Below are 21,459 nucleotides of genomic sequence, written 5' to 3'. Positions count from 1 at the left end.
AATCATCCTTGCTGCACACCTTTTTGAGAGAGAGACATGTACTCATCGTGATTTTTCTAGAATACTCATAGTGCTTCACTTATATCTTTTGAGCTAGATAATTTTGTTCTATGTGCTTCACTTATATCTTTTAGAGCACGGCGGTGCGTGACTTGGTAGTTGGCTTATGGTATGAAAGTAGTCCCAAAGGTGATAGGTACCCAAAGAGGATATAAAAACATCCATCTTCATGTGCATTGAGTAGAAAGAGAAGTCTTGATTCCTCTCAATTAGTTTTGAGACGTGGATTCGATAATATTAAGAGTTATGTTAGTAGGGTGTTGTGAATCTAGAAATACTTGTGTTGAAGTTAGTGATTCCCGTAGCATGCACATATGGTGAACCGCTATGTTAGGAAGTCGGATCATAATTGATCTATTGATTGTCATCCTTTGTGTTGAGGTCGGGATCGCGCGATGGTTAACACCTACCAACCCTTCCCCAAGGAGTATGCGTTTAGCACTTTGTTTCGATTACTAATAAAAACTTTCGCAACAAGTATGTGAGTTCTTCATGACTAATGTGAGTTCAACATTAGTCATAAAGAACTCACATACTTGTTGCGAAGGTTTTTATTAGTAATTGAAACAAAGTGCTAAACGCATACTCCGAGGGGAAGGGTTGGTAGGTGTAAACCATCGCGCGATCCCGACCTCAACACAAAGGATGGCAATCAATAGATCAATTATGCTCCGACTTCCTAACATAGCGGTTCACCATACGTGCGTGCTATGGGAATCACTAACTTCAACACAAGTATTTCTAGATTCACAACACCCTACTAACATAGCTTTTAATATTCCCGAATCCATGTCTCAAAACTAATTGAGAGGAATCGAAACTTTTCTTTCTACTCAATGCACATGAAGATGGAAGTTTTTGCATCATCTTTGGGTACCTAGCACATGGGACTACTTTCATAGCATAAGCCAACTACCAAATCACACACCGCTGTGCTCTAAAGATATAAGTGAAGCACAAGAGCGAAAGTATCTAGCTCAAAAAGATATAAGTGAAGCACTAGAGCAAAAGTATCTAGCTCAAAAGATATAAGTGAATCACTATGAGCATTCTAGCAAAATCACGATGAATGCGTGTCTCTCTCTCAAAAAGGTGTGCATCAAGGATAATTGTGACACAACAAAAAGAAAAGACTCCTAAGATACAAGACGCTCCAAGAAAAACACATATCATGTGGTGAATAAAAATATAGCCTCAAGTAATGTTACTGATGGATTGAAGACGAAAGAGGGGATGCCTTCCCGGGGCATCCCCAATCTTAGGTTTTTGGTGTCCTTGAATTTGGCTCGGGGTGCCTTGGGCATCCCCAAGCTTGATCTCTTTCCACTCCTTATCTCTTTGTCCATGAGAACATCACCCAAAACTTGAAAACTTCACAACACAAAACTTAAACAGAAACTTGTGATAACATTAGTACAAGAAAACAAACTACCACTTCTTTTGGTACTGTAGCAAACTTGAATTCCATCTATATTGATGATGGGCTACTGTATTCTCACTTTTCCATGGCTAGTACCCCCCCCCCCCCGATACTAACCATAGTTTCATCAAAAAAAGCAACCAACTCAACAAAAACACAATCTGTCAAAAACAGACCAGTCTGTAGCAATCTGTATACTTCGTATACTTGTGGTACCTCAAAAACTCTAAAAAATTACGACGGTCTCGGGAAAAAGCATATCAATCAGAAGCAAAAAGAATCAACTCAAAATCTCTTTCTGAATAAAAATGAAAAACCATCTCGTGAGCAGAAAGTTTCTGTCTTTTTCCAACATGATCAAACAACCATTACCAAGACTGATCATAAAGGCTTTTCTTGGCTCAAACACAAAAAGAAACACACAAAAACAATCACAACAGAATTATGAAAGTGTGGACGCAACAAAACATAAAGAAAAAGATAAATTCATTGGGTTTCCTCCCAACAAGCGCTATTGTTTAACGCCCTTAGCTAGGCATAAGGACTTCAATGATGCTCGCACAAAAGACAAGAATTGAAGCACAACGAGAGCATCATAGAGCATTTGAAAATCACATCTAAGTCTAACATACTTCCTATGCATAGGCATTTTATAGGAAAACAAGTTATCAAGAGCGATAACTACCATATGCAAGGAAGAAGAAATAGTCAAGAGAAATTTCAACATCACGAGAGTTGATTTAGTGATATGAAAGTTTCTACCACAATATTTTCCTCTCTCATTACATGTGGGATCATATTCAAATTCAACAATATAGCTATCACATAGGATAGTCTTTTCATGATCCACATGCGTGCAAAGTTGACGCTCTTCAAATATAGTGGGATTATCATCTAAAGTCGTGACTTCTCCAAACCCACTTTCAATAATATTGCAAATATCATATTCATCATGAGGCTTAAACAAATTTTCAAGATCATAAGAAAAATCATCGCCCCACTCATATCATTGCAACAAGTAGTAGACATAGCAAAACTAGCATCCCCAAGCTTAGGGTTTTGCATATTTTTAGCATGATTGTCACTAATATAATTCATAGTGAAACCATTGCAATCATGCTTTTCATCCAAGGAGCCCTCGTGAATTACTTCATAAATTTCTTCATCACGATTTTTAGATTCACGCATCTCAAGCAAAACTCCATAGAGATAGTCAAGTGCACTCAACTCACTAGCAATTGGATCAACATAAATTGGATCTCTTAAAGAGATTAGCAAGTGGATGAGGATCCATATCACTAGATTTTCAGCAAGCGAAAATGCAAGCATATTGAAGGCACATGGCACACAAGCAAACAGAAAGCAAGCGAGAGAAAAAGGCAAACGATGAAAAGGCAAATTAGTGAAGTGGGGGAGAGGAAAACGAGAGGCAACTAGCAAACAAAGTAAATGCAAGAGATGAGTTTGCGACACTTACTTGGATGAATTCTTGACTTGATCTTCCTCCCCGGCAACGGTGCCAGAAATTGGCACGTTGATGGGAGAATATTCTTGACTTGATCTTCCTCCCCGGTAATGGCGCCAGAAATTCTTCTGCTGCGGCAACAAAAGTCCTTCCCTGACGCGTAGGAATTCCTCTTGTTACTTCTTTGATTTGCGTTGGTTATTCCCTTGAAGAGGGAAGGGTGATGCACCACAGGAGCAGTAAGTATTTTAGTCAGTTTGAAAACCAAGGTATCGAACCAAAAGGAGGGCCTCGTCAAGTCCAAAGTACCTGCGCAAAAACAAACAAGCTTGCACCCAACGCTTCAAAGGGGTTGTCAATCCCTTAAAAATTGTTTGCAAAGTGAGATCTGAAGGGGGAAAGTGCAACGAAGTAAAAAGTGTAAGGCTGAAAATATGATGTGGAGTAGACCCTGGGGGCCATAGTTTTCACTAGAGGCTTCTCTCAAACAGCAAGTATTACGGTGGGTGAACAAATTACTGTCGAGCAAGTGATAGAACCGTGCAAAGTCATGACGACATCTAAGGCAATGATCTAGCATATAGGCATCACGTCCGAGACAAATAGACCGCTACTTTCTGCATCTACTACTATTACTCCACACATCGACCGCTATCCAGCATGCATCTAGTGTATTGAGTTCATGACGAACAGAGTAACGCTTTAAGCAAGATGACATGATGTAGAGGGATAATCTCAAACCAATGATGAAAACCCCATCTTTTTACCCTTGATGGCAACAACACAATACGTGCCTCGCTACCCCTTCTGTCACTGGGTGAGGTCACCGCACGGTATGAACCCAAAACCAAGCACTTCTCCCATGGCAAGAATCATAGATCTAGTTTGCCAAACAAAGCCCACAAGTCAAAGAGAATTACAAGGATATGAAATCATGCATAAGAGAGATCAGAAGAAACTCAAATAAGATTCATAAATAATATGATCATAAATCCACAATTCATCGGATCTCGACGAACACACCGCAAAAGAAGATTACATCGGATAGATCTCCATGAAGATCATGGAGAACTTTCTATTGAAGATCCAAGAGAGACAGAAGCCATCTAGTTACTAGCTATGGACCCGTAGGTCTATGGTGAACTACTCACGCATCATCGGAGAGGTCATGGTGTTGATGGAGAAGCCTTCCGTATCCGAATCCCCCCTCCGGCAGGGCACCAGGACGTGCCCCAGATGGGATCTTGCGGAGACGGAAGCTTGCGGCGGCGGAAAAGTGATTACGATGCTCCCCTGATTTTTTGTGAAATTTTTGGGGATATATAGGCGCAAACCCTAGGGCAGACGTGGCCCAGGGAGCCCACAAGCCTGCACGGCGCAGGCCCCCTGGCCGCGCCATGAGGGCTTGTGGGGTCCCTGAGGACCCCCTGCCTTGGTTCTCAAGTCTCCCGATCTTCTTCCGTTCTGGAAAAAATCTTTTCGAAAGTTTTTTCCTTTTGGACTCTGTTCAAAATCCTCCTCTGAAAGGGGTCAAAAACATGGAAAAAACAGGAACTCGCACTTGGCACTGGATTAATAAGTTAGTCCCAAAAAATAAATAAAAGGCATGCAAAACATCCAAAGTTTGACAAGATAATAGCATGAAACCATCAAAAGTTATAGATACGTTGGAGACGTATCATCTGCGTGGGTCACCACGTGATGGCCATGTGACCATATAGGTCAGCCATGCTGCCCCAGGTTACACACATGTGCGCCATGTGGTACCTTTGCCATCAGCTGGCGGATGGCAGAGGCCTTTGCCGTGCACTGGCACACAACAACATACCTGTATTGTCACTTTTTTGTTTGTGTTTAGTTATTTCCCTAAATTTTCAGAATACTTCTATGATATATATAATTTCAAACATCACATGTAGATTCAAACATCATAGAAGAAACATAGGCCATGTATCCAACATCATCGTGAAAATATTGAGCAAGACAACAAATATTTTCACATAGTTCATCCATATATACACATAGTTTGAAACATCCCACTGTTCATTCAAACAAATCGAAACAAAAAGAAACCAATAGCCGGCCATCAATGCCACCTTCCATGAAGTGAACCAAATTTGGAAAATGGGAATAAGAAAGTTAGAAGCAGAAGAAGAAGAAGAAGAAGAAGAAGAAGAAGAAGAAGAAGAAGGAGAAGAAGAAGAAGAAGAAGTAGGAGAAGAAGGAGAAGAAGAAAAAGAGGAAGAAAAGAAGAAGAAGAAGAAGAAGAAGAAGAAGAAGAAGAAGAAGAAGAAGAAGAAGAAGAAGAAGAAGAAGAATAAGGAGGAGGAGGAGGAGGATAAGGAGAAGAAAAATGATAAGAAGGAGAAGAAGGAGGAGGAGAAGAATAAGGATAAAAAGGAGAAGAAGAAGGAGAAGGAGAAGAAGAAGGACAGGAAGAAGAAGAAGAAAGAAGAAGAAGAAGAAGAAGAAGAAGAAGAAGAAGAAGAAGAAGAAGAAGAAGAAGAAGAAGAAGAAGAAGAAGAAGAAGAAGAAGAAGGAGAAGAAGGAGGAGGAGGAGGAGGAGGAGGAGGAGAAGGAGAGGAAGAAGGAGGGGGAGAAGAAGAAGGAGGAGAAGGAGAAGAAGAGGAGGACGAAGAAGAAGACGGAGAAGAAGAAGAATAAGAAAAATAAGGAGGAGAAGGAGAAGAAGAAGGAGAAGGAGAACAAGAAGGAGAAGAAGAAACAGAAGATGATTACAATACTTATCTTATTTTGAGCTTATTATGTCATTTAGGAGGAATATAAGCTAAGTATATGACATTTATGAGCTAACCAAGGTTCTTATGCTATTTTTGACCTAACTAAGCTAATATGTCATAAATGAACTAAATAAGCTAATTATGTCATTTTGGAGGATAATTAGCTAAGTATGTTTTTCTTGGAGAAAATAAGATAAGTATGTCACATAATAGGGATAACTAGCATATACGAAGCTAATTATGATTTGTTAAGCAGAACACTAGAGAAAATTTACCGTCATCGTCATCAAGGATGTGAATCACCGGGGTTGCTCAGGTCGGGTTCACCTAGAGAAGGTTGCCCTCGAGAAGGGTTGTGTGATGCAGCTCGGGAGTTATTCTGCACCAAAGATATTTTGTAGTGCCTTGTTAGCATGATGACACTCAAATGTTAGTACTAGTAACTAATGACCATTCAAATGAAACTCACCATTCCAACCGCATAAATGCCTCACATTGGGGGAGGGGTCAAACCGGTCTTCTCCCACATAGACTGCATATTTGGTTTTGAAGAGTCGGTCATATTAGTTAGTAATGAAACAGACATTACATGCATGATTTGGCCAATGTGAAAAAGATACTTACCACAAGGAGCTCGTACATGGATCGGTGAGCCGTCTAATTCCGTGCCCTCTCCTCCTCGAACAACCAAGCCATCTTCTCCTCCGTAGCCCGAGCCGTCTCTACCGCCACCTGGTCTCTCTCCTGCAGAAGCTCCTGAATAGCGTCTTGTGTTGTCACTCTCTCTCTCCCTCTGAATCGCATCCTGTATCACCACTCCTCGCTTGCATTGTAATCATGGATGGCCACACACACAATGTAATGGACAAAAGTTTTCTAAGTCCGTATAACTAACATCAATGGCGAGATTGACTCGCCGTGGACGAGGCCTTATCTCAGGACAGGAGATCATCTGGCACGCCTTGATCCCCGGGAGAGTGAGAGGACAACGTATCCGCCTATCTCTAATGGATATTGAGCCATGGGGCCTCCGCCACCAGATATCATCACTAGCTCTGGATCCAAAAATTCATGGCCCGAGTTAAAGTCCTCCCCTTTCCTCGCCTTCCCTTCCTCCTTATATCTCCCGAGCTTGTTATGGGAGGAGATGTTGGTGAACTTCTCTGGATGATCGAGGTCAAACCCAGAGAATGCCTTGAACTTCTTTTAGGAGGAAGTATGGGCCATGCCATAGAGGTCATACACATTGGCACCTCTGTGTTATTGTGATGCGCCTAAAAGAGAGAACAGAGTATTAGGAAAGGGCTCAAGCTAGCATCAAGAATGAATTGCGTGAATCATGAAGCAAACCACATACCCAGTTCTGTCCAAACTAAAATAAGTTGGCGCTGCCTTGATGGTGTGGCACACCAACCATTTGGGCACGCCGATCCTTCGCATTTTCGTGGACGGCTCGCCATTGGCCTGTGCATCACTCATCCACCAACACCTCCCAACAATTCATCTTATCCGCGCACCATCTCGGGGGCACATATAAGTTAGTAAAGAGAAATTTGAGTTCTACGCCTATGAATCAAATCAAGAAAACTAAGTACAAGGCCTTAATAATAGGTATTTACCTTCATGTACCGCTCCTTCTTTACGGCACTCCGACTTGTCCTTCTTAATACTACGCGATGCATAGTAATCTCGAACAGCCCACGGCCAAGCCTCGTGGCATAAGGTCTGTAATAGCCGCTTGCACTCGGCCTCGATAACCTTGGACGCCGCCTCCTCATACCCCTCCTCACACCTGTAGAAGGTCTGCAATCAAACGAGACAACATTGATTAGTAAAATAACTAGCTATATTGTTAATTTTAGATTGTGTAAAAGCAGAAATTACCCAAAAGCTATTGATCACCATCTCGGCCCTCGTGTGGCACAACACACCATCGATCATCTTCTTCGGCGGAGCCTGAGCAGCCTTGTAGTGCTCCCGGCTAAATCCTAGTGTAGGAACCTCACCCTCACCGGGCAACGTGACAAACCCCGGGAAATTTTGTCGGCAAAGCACACCAAGGATGGTGTTTTGCTTGCGGACTCCAAGGGGATGATCCCAACCCCTCCAATACGACAAGGTCAACGCATTAGATATTGGGTTGCCGTCATACCAAAGGAGCCTTCGGTCTACCACTTTATCCGGATGTAATGCATCGAAGTGTTTCCACACTTCCCCATTCGATGTGTGTACCACCATCTTATTCCCATCTTCATCTAGTTCGGTTCTTTTTCCCAATTTGTGACATGTCATCCGTCTAACTGTCTCTTCGACTATGAAAAGACGTTGAAGCCTTGGTATGATTGGCATATACCGAAGAACATTAATTGGGATTTGGGTTTGGCTCTTCTCACCCATAACATTGTCTACCACAACATACGTGGAAGACTTGCAAATGGGACAATAGTTCAAGTCGGGATACTCAAGCCTAAATAAGGCATATCCCTTCTCACAGACATGTATCTTCTCATAGGGCATCTTAAGTACACAAAGTATTTTGTCTGACTGGTACAGGTATGCACGCATGACATGGCCTTTGGGTAGAAAGCGTCCAAATAGTGTCATCATCGCGTTGTAGCATTCTCTTCCCAAGTTTAATTGAGCCTTCAGAGACATTTCTTGTGCAATGGCATCCAACTAACAAAGCTGAGTGTGCTCGTGGAGAGGATGTTTTGAAGACTCCAACATTTCATAGAAGGCCTTTGCAGATTCCTCCATCTCATTGTTGAAATCCCGAGCATCATCAAAATCTTGCACCATGTCTTCGATCCCGGTACCATGCTCGTTGGTGCCATCATGAACCACCTCAGCTTTGCTGTGTTGGGCAGACTCACCATGAAATGTCCACATCGTATAATCAGACATAAAACCCCTCCTCTGTAGGAGTTTAACCATTACAGCATGTGTCCTCTTTTTATAGTTGTCGCACCCACGAGAGGGCACGTGTTTGTTGTCTGGCCATTTGCAAATACGGCTTTCACAAACTCCTTGGTTTTTGTAAACTAGTCTTTGGTCATCTCTTTCTAACTAGTGTGACAGGTGTACATCCACGCACGATCACTCATCTTGCCTAGCTACTAAACACACAAGAAATATATATATAATTCAGCATATATATTCATCAGTTAGCCAAGTTTGTCAGTTTTATTACGTCCATGCAACCTGCACGCTAATAGGTAAAGATAGGTCCTAATCCCACCTCGAGTATGTGTAGATAGGGTTTGTTTCCCATGCTCTACTCCGGATCCGACACAAAACTTTGGCAGCACCTCCCCGCCATTCTCCTGATGCATGTCTCGGCAATAAACAGAGAGGAGTGTACCCGGAAAACAATAGGGAGGCACTAACAAAATTATGCATCGGATCCGGAGTACAACATATGGGACAATTCGGAAGAATCACGGTTAAAATATATGCAAATGCATGCATACTTATAACTGTAACCCTTTTGAACGAGAGACGCATGTTGGTCACGCATACTGATGATCTAATGTACCTATATCTAGAAAGTTTTATCGGCACAAAGACCGACCCATAGCAAATGAAGGGGGGAGAAGGAGATGTCATTTGTGCTCACCCACGAACGCAGGGGTCGAGCTCGTCAAACGCACAGGGAGGTCTTCGAACACCAGAACTCATAGCGACAAAACAACTACACATGTAAATCCACCCGATCAATACAAATATTTTGTCTTTTATAACAAAATGTGAAAATATATGACCAAACTCATAATTTACAAAACTATGACTTCATGTCGGGGTGCCAGGGTGTCGTGTAAGGGTGTCGGGGTGTCGTGTCGGGGTGTCGGGGCATCGTGTCGGGGCATCGTGTGGGGTGTCGGGGCGGGGTGTCGGGGTGTCGTGTAAGGTTGTCGCGGTGTTGTGTCAGGGTGTCGGGGTGTCCTTTTCTTCTTCTTCATATTCTTTTTTTTCCTCTTCTTCCTTTTCTTCTTCTTCCTCTTCTTCCTCTTCTTCCTTTTATTCTTTTTCATTTTCTTCTTCTTCCTCCTCTTCTTCCTTTTCGTCCTTTTCTTCTTCTTCTTCTTCCTTTTCTTTTTTTCCTATTCTTCTTTTTCTTCTTCTTCCTCTTCTTCCAGTTCTTCCTCTTCTTCTTTTTTCCTATTCTTCTTCTTCTTCTTCTTCTTCTTCTTCTTCTTCTTCTTCTTCTTCTTCTTCTTCTTCTTCTTCTTTTTCTTCTTCTTGTCGTGGGTATAAGCCTGACAGTAGATGTGTAGGGTACTAAAGGATGGGAAGAGCCTTAGCTACGGCGAGGTTGTATGAGTTCAGGCCCCTCTACGGTGGAGGTAATAGCCCTACGTCTCAGTGCTCTGGGAGCTTGTTGTCGAGTGGAATATGGATTACAGTGAATTGCTCACCCCCGCACCAGTGGGGAAGGGTGGCTTATATAGAGTGCGCTGCCCTTCACAACGGTTCGGTGCACAGGGTGGAGTAGTGGCGAATAAATGCCTACGTTACAGGTAACGTATGTCTTAAATGCTAATAAAGGCACATGGCAACGTATGACCGTTTCCCTCCAGGGGGGTTACGATGCACAGAGTGGAATCCAGTCGGTTAGTTTGATACACTCTGAATGCTCATCTCCGACTGGATGATGGAGGCTTCGTCACCGACTGGATGATGGGAAGTCCTTAATTCAGTCAGAACTGACTAAGGGCCTTATCCCTTATGAAGGGTAGTCCTTGGGTAGGACTTATAGGGCAGGCCTATGACCCTACCCTAGGACTATAACCCCATTATTAGTCCCCGAATGGATTGGGGTTGGGACGACGAAGCGATGCTTGGAGTACCGATCCGACTGGTACGGATGCGACTTTGGCGTTGCTTGCCTCGATCCATTTTATCTTCTTTGACCAACGATCCGAGTGGATGTATTTGTGAAACGAACTGTCAGGGACCGAGTGCTTCTGTGGTATCTTTTGACGTGACCAGTCAAATGACAGCGGCGGATTTTCGGGGATCCTCAAATTTCGGTTGCCGCGCACTCAGCGGGGATGACGACATCGCAATCGAGTAGTACCTGACGCCTCGATTCCCGCGCCTTCATCTTCTCCACTAATATCACAGCAACCGGTCGGGGGATAGGATTTCGGGGCCACTTGCTAGTGACCCAGTCGGAACCTTATTTAAACTTCTGCGGCGAGGGTTTTTCGTTACACTCGCCGGATAACTTGCACTTGCCCCGCTTCTCTCGCCATCTCCTGCGCATCCCAAGCTCCTTCCTTCTCCTTCTCCCTCGCGGATCTGCAGCCTCCGCCATGACAAAGGGGCAGACTAGCAAGCTAGAGGCGCGGAAGAACAAGGGGAAGGCGGCGGCTCCTGCTAAGCAGCGGCAGCGAGCGCTACCGGTGGGTTGGATCCAGGGGGATTTCCTCCCCTCCACGGTGACGGAGGAGAACTTCCTGGAGTTGGTGGAGCACGGAATGATTGCACACAAGTCGTGGAGGTTGACGGCGGAGGGCGAGACCGAGCCGGTGCCCCGAGAGGGGGAGCGCGTCTTGTTGCTCAGCCACGTGCACCGAGGTTTCTCTCTGCCTCCTCATCCCTTGTTCAAAGGTATAATGAACCACTTCGGGGCGCAGCTCCACCATTTTCCTCCCAACGCAATAGCTCATCTCTCTGCCTTCGTCGTGCTCTGCGAGTGTTTCATCGGTTGTCCTCCCCATTGGGGGCTTTTCAAACACATCTTCTCTGCTAGATCTCAGACCATCAAACGACTTAACCAGTCGGATGACAAAACTCACCTCCTCCAGCTCTGCGGAGGCTTAGGCTTCCAAAAGAAAAGTAAGAGTAGCTATCCCGCTCTTCAGTTGAGTGAATCTGTTAGGAACTGGCAGTCGACATGGTTCTACTGCCAGGACGTTGCTTGCCTGAATGCTACAACTGGACTGCCTCCTTTTAGCTTAGACCGACAGGCTCCGCCTAGGCAGCTCGCGCTCACGAAGGCGGAGAAGACCCAGATCCAGCCTCTGGTCGATGCGCTTGTACAGGTCGTCCGAAGGGGAGTCACCGGCATAGATTTGCTGGAGGTTTTCCTGGGTCGGCGTATCCAGCCTCTGCAAGCTCGACACCACACCATGTGGCACTATACGGGGCCTGAGGACTCCACTCGGACTAACGTCGAGTGCGTGACCGGGGAGGCGGTGGCGTCGTAGGTCCTCAACATCACAGGCGCCTGCGAAAACCCTAGAGGAGCCCGACGAGTGAAGGCCTTCCGCGCGGACAACCCTCCTCCAAACAAAGTGAGTATAACTTGTTGAGTGCACACAACTGTCTTAGATTTATCGCTTTCTAGAATCATTGTCTGACGTCTGATGTTGTCGACTGTATCTTGTGCAGGCGTGGACTAACTGGTTTTCTCCTGTCTCGAACGGGAATCCGGCCGAGGAGGAGGAAGGCAGCCAGGAGGGCAGCGTGGAGAGCGTCGAGTACGTCTCCGAGAGTGGGGAGACGGAGGAGGAGTCCGTAGAAGAAGATGAGGAGCAGAACTCGCCGCCTCCACCGCCAGAGCCTCGAACTAAACGCCGTCATGAACCCGTGGCTCCTTCGGCCCCTCTAGCATCCTCGAGTGCGCCGCCAGCTGCTATTGTGGTTCCGAGTGCCTCGCCAGCCGTTCCCGTGGCTCCGAGTGCTCGAAGCACAAAGAGGACCAGGGACTCTGCTGCTGAGCCTGCGGGCCAGCCCTCTAAGGCGGCCAAACCGAGTGGATCTAAGCCTCGGAAGGCTTTGCCGCGGATGAGGGTCACAGTTCCCGTCACCTCAACGTAAGTGCATTGTTCTTCTATCTTCTTCATGTATTTGATTGAACTCCTGCTTATTGGTCGAATGAATTTTACTCGACACAGCTGCCACCTCTGCCACCTCTCCGGTACGCCAGGGGGACGATCCCATGGACATGGACAATGTTGTCACATCCCAGCCAGGTGCGTCGTGGCGATCCCGAGAGTTTACATTATTGCATCACGAATTCTGTCTTTGGTCTTGCCTTTTTCCTGTGGTCTCACGCCGTTCGGTCGGGTTTCCCTTAGAGGTGATTTATGTGGAGGAGGGCGACCAGAGGAGGTCCGAGCAAGCTACGGTGCCTGTCCTTGAGGCTGTTCCGCCGGTTACAACTCTCGCCATGGACGCGCCGTCGACTGAAACGGCGCTCATCGCTGCTGAACCGACTGGAGCAGGGCTTGGGATGCCCAAGGAGTCTCCTATGATGCCAGGTCCGTCGACTATCCAGTACAACGTCCAGCGCCTCCCGAAAGATCAGGTGGGAGCTGCCAAGGGGGCCATGGTGCAGGCGGAGTTGATGGCGGAGAGGCCAAGAGAGCGTACGACTCCATCGCGACCGTGTACAAGCGAAGCTTGGAACTGCGGGACGATATCCGAGTAAGTGGGCTAGTAAGTATTAACTTTCCTCTTGTAACCCACTGGGTGTTTGAGCAATGCACTCGGACACAGTATGATTATTTTGCAGTGGGTTCACTCTTAGTGAACCCAGTGGGTGTAGTCCCCGAGCTTTCTATTTAAGCGATTCTTGATCGCAGACAAGTCCCCGAGTGCGACGTTAAGTGCACACTCGGAGAAAGTGTGTCGTTAGGCGATTCGTGATCGCAGCTAAGTCCCCGAGTGCGACGGTTAGTGCACACTCGGAGAAAATTTGTACTTAGGCGATTCTTGATCGCAACTAAGTCCCCGAGTGCGACGTTAAGTGCACACTCGGAGAAAGTTAATACTTAGGCGATTCTGGATCGCAGCTAAGTCCCCGAGTGCGACGGTTAGTGCACACTCGGAGAAAATTTGTACTTAGGCGGTTCTTGATCGCAGCTAAGTCCCCGAGTGCGACGTTTAGTGCACACTCGGAGAAAGATAATACTTAGGCGATTCTGTATCGCAGCTAAGTCCCCGAGTGCGACGTTAAGTGCACACTCGGAGAAAGTTAATACTTAGGCGATTCTGGATCGCAGCTAAGTCCCCGAGTGCGACGTGTAGTGCACACTCGGAGAAAGTTAATACTTAGGCGATTCTGGATCGCAGCTAAGTCCCCGAGTGCGACGTTTAGTGCACACTTGGAGAAATTTAGTACTTAGGCGATTCTTGATCGCTGCTAAGTCCCCGAGTGCGACGTTTAGTGCACACTCGGAGAAAGGTAATACTTAGGCGATTCGTGATCGCAGCTAAGTTCCCGAGTGTGACGTTTAGTGCACACTCGAAGAAAGGTAATACTTAGGCGATTCGTGATCGCAGCTACGATTTTTTTTTGAGACCGGAGTCTGCGACCGCGGAAGAATTTTGAATCTGCAAAAACTCAATCTGCTTTGTATTATTTCACCGATACTTGTTCTTTACATTGCTTCTGGCGGCAGTCACGTGTAGAAGCGCCTCAGGAGATCTCCGTTCCATGCTCACGGCTCGTCCGTTTCCCTATCGATGTTGTAGAGTCGGTATGCTCCGTTGTTCGGCACCTTGGAGTTGATGAAGGGTCCTTCCCAGGCGGGAGCCAACTTGTGAGGTCTCTGCTGATCCACTCGGAGCAGCACGTCGCCTGCTTGGAATGTACGACTCCTGACGTGTCGCGCGTGAAAGCGCCGCAGATCTTGTTGATAAATGGTTGAGCGAGTCAGTGCCATCTCGCGCTCCTCCTCTATAAGATCCACTCCATCTTGCCTTGCTTGCTCAGCTTCAGCTTCGGAAAAGAGTTCAACTCGTGGAGCGTTGTGAAGCAAGTCACTCGAAAGGACTGCCTCTGCTCCGTAAACGAGGAAGAACGGGGATCGCCCTGTAGATCTATTTGGGGTTATGCGGAGACCCCAAAGCACCGAAGGTAGCTCGGTGACCCATGCGCCAGCGGCATGTCCCAACTCTCGCAGGAGTCGAGGCTTCAAACCTTGCAGAATAAGTCCATTCGCCCGCTCTGCTTGCCCGTTTGTTTGGGGACGCGCCACAGATGCAAAATCCACTAGGATACCTTGGCCTGCACAGAAACCTTTGAATCTGTCCGAGTCAAAGTTTGTTCCGTTGTCAGTGATTATGCTGTGAGGTACCCCGAATCTGGAGATGATGTCCCTGACAAACTTGATGGCCGTTAGGGCGTCGAGCTTCTTGATGGGCTTGGCTTAGATCCACTTTGTGAACTTGTCGACTGCCACCAACAGATGTGTGAATCCCCCTTGGCCTGTCCTGAATGGACCGACTGTATCTAATCCCCATACCGCAAACGGCCAAACAAGAGGGATTGTCTTCAACACAGATGTTGGCTTGTGGGACTTGTTAGAGTAGAACTGACAGCCTTCACATCGGTCGACCATATCTTTCGCCATTTTATTCGCCTGCAGCCAGAAGAAGCCAGCTCTGAATGCTTTGGCGACGATTGCCCTTGAAGACGCGTGATGACCGCAGGTTCCCGAGTGAATTTCTTCCAGGATTAACTGTCCCTCCTCAGGGGAGATGCATCGTTGAAGGACGCATGAAATTCTTTCCTTGTACAACTGGCCATCGATGACAGTGAACGACTTTGACCTGCGGACGATCTGTCTGGCTTGGACTTCGTCTTCTGGTAATTCTTGCCTCAGGATGTATGCAATGATCGGCACAGTCCAATCGGGGATGACACCAAGAATCTCCACGACCAAATCAACCACAGCAGGTACGTCGACTTCAGTCGGATCTGTCGAGCTCTTTGGTTGTACTGGTTCCTCTGTGAAAGGATATTCTTTAACTGAGGGAAGGTGGAGGTGCTCGAGGCAGACGTCACTCGGGACTCGTCTCCGAGTTGATCCGAGTTTTGCCAACTCATCAGCTGCCTGGTTCTTCACTCGCGGAACATGGTGGAGTTCTAGACCTTCAAACTTTTTCTCGAGCTTCCTCACTGCATTGCAGTATGTGGTCATGGTGGGGTTCCTGACGTCCCACTCCTTCATCACTTGATTAACCACCAAACCCGAATCGCCATAGACCATCAGGCGACAGACGCCGAGTGCGATGGCCATGCGCAGTCCATAAAGGAGAGCTTCATACTCTGCCTCATTGTTGGAGGAATCGAAGTGTATGTGCAACACATACTTTAGTTTGTCACCCTTTGGCGATATGATCACAACGCCAGCGCCGGAGCCATTCAACATCTTGGACCCATCGAAGAACATTGTCTAATGAGCCGAGTAGATGTGGGTCGGTTGCTGTTGTTCTACCCATTCTGCTATGAAGTCAGCCAGAGCTTGAGATTTTATAGCTTTCTTGGCCTCGAACTTGATGTCACAGTATAACATCTCCATTGCCCACTTCGCCACTCGACCCGATGCGTCCCGATTGTGGAGGATTTCCGACAACGGAGCATCAGAAACGACACACACCGAGTGGTCTTGGAAATAATGAGCCACCTTCTTCGCAGTCATGTAAATCCCGTAGATAAGTTTTTGATAGTGGGGATACCTCTGCTTGGAAGGAGTCAGGACTTCGGAGACATAATACACTGGCCGCTGAACTTTGTATGCTTTGCCTTCTTCTTCTCGTTCGACTGTGAGAACAGTGCTGACGACTTGATTTGTAGCCGCGATGTACAGAAGAAGGGGCTCTTTACTGAGCGGATCAGTAAGAACCGGCTGGGTGGAAAGTAGGACTTTGAGGTCGTCGAATGCGACTAGGGCTTCGTCTGTCCACTCGAAAGTATCTGATTTCTTCATGAGTCGGTACAGACGAAGCGCCTTCTCGCCGAGTCGACTGATAAACCTGCTCAAAGCCGCTAGGCAACCTGTGAGCCTTTGAACATCGTGTATTCTGACCGGCCGCTCCATTCGGACGATGGTCCCGATCTTTTCGGGGTTGACATCGATCCCTCGTTCGGAAACGAAGAAACCGAATAACTTTCTGCTGGGAACACCGAATGAACTTGGCTGGGTTGAGCTTGATATCGTACCTACGAAGGTTGGCGAATGTTTCTGCCAAGTCAGTCAGCAGGTCGGAACCTTTGTGTGACTTGACTACGATATCATCCATATACGCCTCCACATTCCGAACGATCTGGTCGAGGAGGCATTTTTGGATCATGCGCATAAAGGTTGCTCCTGCATTCTTCAAACCAAATGGCATAGTGATGTAGCAGAAGCACCCGAATGGGGTGATGAAGGCGGTTTTTAATTCATCGGGGCCATACAGACGGATCTGATGATAGCCTGAGTAGGCATCAAACTAACGCTCGCAACCCGCAGTCGAATCGACAATTTGATCGATGCGGGGGAGCGGAAAATGGTCTTTCGGGCAGACCTTATTGAGATGCTTGAAGTCGATGCACATTCGGAGCGACTTGTCTTTCTTGGGCACCATGACAACATTGGCGAGCCACTCGGAGTGGTGAACCTCGCGAATGAAGTTGGCTGCCAAAAGCTTGGCCACCTCTTCCCCGATTGCCTTCCTCTTGTGCGCGGCGGACCCACGCAGGCGTTCTCGGACAGGCCGAGCGGCGGGATCCACATGCAGTCGGTGCTCAGCCAACTCCCTGGGTACACCTGGCATGTTTGCGGGCTTCCATGCGAAGATGTCCCAGTTCTCACGGAGGAATTGGATGAGCACGGCTCCTCCTCCCCTTCTTCTTGTTTTTCATTCTTTTCCTTTTTCCTCTTGTTCTTCTCCTCCTCTCGTGTTTTTCTTCTTATCCTTCTTCTTATTTTATTTTTTTTCTTCTCCTCCTCTTCTTCTCCTCCTCTTCTCTACTTTTTCTTCTTCTTCTTCTTCTTCTTCTTCTTCTTCCCATGTTCTCTTCTTTTTCTTTTTCTTTTTCTATTTTCTTCTTCTTCTCCTCTTCTCTTCTTTTTCTTCTTCTTCTTCTCCTCTTCTCTTCTTTTTCTTTTTCTTCTTCTTCTTATTCTTCCTCTTCCTCTTCTTTTCATTTTTCCTCTTCCTCTTCTTCTTCTCCTCATCTATTCTTTTTCTTCTACTTCTTCTTCTTCTTTTCTCCTCCTCCTCCTCCTCTTTTTCTTCTTATCCTTCTTGTTTTCCTTCTTCTTCTTCTTCTTCTTCTTCTTTTCTTCTTTTTATTTTTCCTTTTTCCTTCTTTTTTTTTCTTCTAACCTAATAAACTAACCTAACTAACCTAATAAACTAGTAAACTAATTTAACATAAAAAGGAAAAAAGAAAAAAGGGGGCGACCGACGGGGTACTCACCGGCAGGGAGGGGGCTGCGGGTGGCGGAGACGACGGGGCGACAAGACATCAGTGGCGGCGGGGCCCCGGGGTGGCGGGGATGACGGATGCGACGGGGGTGGTTGGTGGGGAGAGGGGGAGAGAGCGTGGGGAGGGGGCCGACACGGGGAAGGTGGTGGGGCGGCGTCGTGATGGTGATTGCATGGGGAGGGGAGAGAGAGGGTGGGGAGATGAGGGGAGAGAGCGCGGGGAGAGGGCCGACATGGGGAGGGTGGTGGCGTGGTGGTGGTGGCGGCGCGGGGAAGGGGAGGGAGCGAGAGGGTGGGGAGAGATGAGGGAGAGAGAGAGGAGATGGGGTGGTAGGGCTGCGTCGCCGTTATGCATCCATCCCCTTTGTCGTCCGCTAGTGGACGTCAAAGAGGGGGAGGCAGACGACAAAGAGCAGCCCTCTTTGTGGTCTGCCTGCAGAATCTTTACCATCAGCCAATGGACGGCAAAGAACTCGCTGATGGCAAACCATGTCTTTTACATCAGCCAGCTCTTGCCGTATATGTGCGGGATATTTGCCATCAACGAGTAGATGAGAAAGAACTGGTTGATGGCAAACCATGTCTTTGCCATCACACAACACTTTGTCGTATGTTTGTCGGTAGCTAATGGCAAAGAGGCTCTTTGCCACCAGCCAGGAGACGACAAAGAGCACGCTGATGGTAAATTCCCTATTTCCAGTAGTGATTATGTAAATTTGCATATCATTATATCAGTATTATGATATGACTGTTAAACTGATACTCAGATATTCCTTGCATTTTCAGGAGTATCAGATATTCCTTGCATTTTCAGGTTATGGGACTTTTGGGTGGCATAAATTGAACTATTCTTGTTGCTCGTAAGTTAATTGCAAAAAATATCGATATTGAAGGCTAGGATTGCAGGAACCACACTGCTACGGAATTGTGCCCAACAACACTATTATCGAGGTTATTTTTTTGCAAAAAACACTAGTTGATAGCTTAGACCGTTTTAATGATGATTATGATAGATGGGTCCTGCAAATGATGATTTGGCGTAACAGTTCAAGTTAGACCTCGTTAGACGAGGGATTTTCTAAATTTACAAAATAGTCCCTCCAATTTTACAAAGACATCCTTCAATCAAAAACAAAAAAAGCAATCAACCCCTCCCCGCAAGCCAGCGATGCCCACCGCGCCACCATCCTCCGACGCAGGCCTGCTCCGACGGTCCGTCCACCACCCACTACCGTTGTTTGCTAGGAATTGAGGCACTCCGGCGAGCAGCCATAATGAGCAGCAGGTTTCAGAGGCTAGCAGCAGCAGCAAGGGTGACGTGTCAGCTCCGCGTGCAATTGTGAAGACGACGAGCAGGGCTCCATTGATGAAGACAATGAGTAGAACTCCTAAGATTCGTTGGAGCTGGGATCCATGCATGGCATCGGCGAATCCAGCCAGCTGTGCTCGCCGTTTAGCTGCTCGCCATGGCAGCAAGGGGAGGAGAGCAAACAAAGAAAGGGAAGCATGGGTGGCGGCAGCGGCAGCACCGTGGCTGGACGCTGACGTGAAGGTCGGTCGGTCGGTCAGAGCTCCGTGGCTCGCGCCCGTGCATGGGTGGTGGCAGCGGCGAGGAGCTGGGTGCTGGTCAGAGCTCTGCAGCTGCTACTCGCGCTCGTACGCGGCCAGCGAGGCTGCTGCTCGCGCCCGTCGCGTCCGTGTGTGGCTCCCGCGGCAGCTTGTCCGCGCCTGGCCCTCCGGTGCCCAGTGTCAACTTCTGCTCTACCGCCCCCAGCAGTTGCTGCCCCGGTGGGGAAGCTGGCCCTCCGGTATCCATGGCACTACGGAGAGGAGAGACAAGGAGGACATGACTTGATTGCTTTTTAGATTTTTGAAGAAGGGTGTCCATGTAAAATACTCTATCTAACGGTGCCGCCTACTAATCGTCATGCCATGTTGGCAAAAACGGGTCCCGCGTGTCATAATCATACTTAAAGCGGCCGAACCAAGCGACTTGTGTTTTCTGTAAAAAAAAATAGCCTGGAAATTAGTATTTTTTGACACAATTTCATAGAAGTGTGGTTCCTACAACCCTATCCTTTCATGTTGATATTTTCTGCAATTAACTTTTTGCTCGTATATGTCAATTGTACCCAAATGAATCGTCAAGCATGTTGATATCTCGATTTTTCGGAGTCTACAACCAATGAAAGTGGCCCAACCCTGTTAGACCTTGCCATATTGAGGAGGAGGGTCCTCTTAGCCTTCCTGTGTGGGATCCAAGAAGAAACTTTAGAGACAGGGGCCATCAAATGCCTATAATTACACCTGCCTATCCTTGTATAAATTCTATTTATAACGTATCTACTAGTACTAGGTATCTGATGGTCCAAGAATTCACACGAGGATACGAGATCTGCTAGGTATTTATTATTTCAGAATAATTGCTTATAATTATTCAATGGCGAGATGTTACTCATGTCTAGTGTCTGGTAGTGATATATTGATCTTAAAAGTGTGAACTATATCCTGAAAACATCGATCTGAATGTAGAATTTGTAACTAGTTGGTTCTTAATGCTAACTGAAGCACCCATTTCTGTAACTCAATCTGCAATTGTCTAAATAGCAGTTATCAACGTAGGATTTGTATTTGTTATACTAGGATTTATAATTATGCAAATTCATTTCATTGTAGAGTAATCTAACTTTAGTTTATGTATGCAACGCATGTGTTTTTGTTGTCAACTTGTGCTATATTTAAACAGATTCTTGAGATTATGTGGATAGTGTGTAGCAATTTTTTTGCATTTATGTTTAGCACTTGTATTTTATGTCTTGCATCAAACTTGATTTCCCCTCATGACTAACCATAGGCAATAGATGAAAATAGAGCAACCGGGATGATTCATTCGAGCCATATCCATTTTCTGAATTACATAGAAATTATTTAGAGGTTGGCATTGTTAAACATACTCGTTCGATAGGAGTTGCAACCATATAGGAGATAATATGGAGATTAGTTTGTTAGCTTAGTTAGCCGAGGCTTATCCCTAAATTCTGTTGTAACTAGCTAGTTCTATCTCCCTTTCTTTCTCCCTGAGTTGTATCTCTCCAAACCGACCTCTATGCGCTTTAGGGATCTTGCGCCCCTCTATATAACATGCAAACGTCTCCCACATCGGGCAAGACATTTCCGCCATCGCACATGGTATTCAAAGCTTTCCTCCTCCTATCAATCTAGCTCTCCACATTGCTATTAGTGCCCAAAAGCCATGTCTTCCTCCGGTTCCTCCACCCCAAACCTCCACAACCTGGTTACGGAGAAACTTACCCGCAGCAACTAGGTCTTGTGGTGCGCCCAGATCCCGCCGTAGATGAGAGGTGCCCGTGTATTCGGCTATGCCGATGGCACCACACCGGAGCCGGCCAGATCCCTCGTCGTGAAGGACAAAGATGGGAAGGAAACATCTGAAGCCAACCCTCTCCACCCAATTTGGGTCAGGGAGGACCAGCAGGTTTTCAACTACCTGCTCAACAACCTCTCAGAAGAAGTGCTCGTGCAGGTGACTGCGATCACCACGT

The 21,459-nt window shown here is 46.7% G+C and overlaps 1 pseudogene; it reads left to right on the top strand.

Annotated features, from left to right (window-relative positions):
• The window catches only part of LOC123396386, a 189,611-nt pseudogene that overhangs the window by 130,538 nt on the left and 37,614 nt on the right, over positions 1–21,459 (top strand).

The sequence above is a fragment of the Hordeum vulgare genome, chromosome 5H (genome assembly GCF_904849725.1).
Source record: "Hordeum vulgare subsp. vulgare chromosome 5H, MorexV3_pseudomolecules_assembly, whole genome shotgun sequence".
Classification (NCBI taxonomy): Eukaryota; Viridiplantae; Streptophyta; class Magnoliopsida; order Poales; family Poaceae; genus Hordeum; species Hordeum vulgare.
Note: the sequence above shows the minus strand (reverse complement) of the source record. Positions and strands in the feature narration are given on the sequence as shown.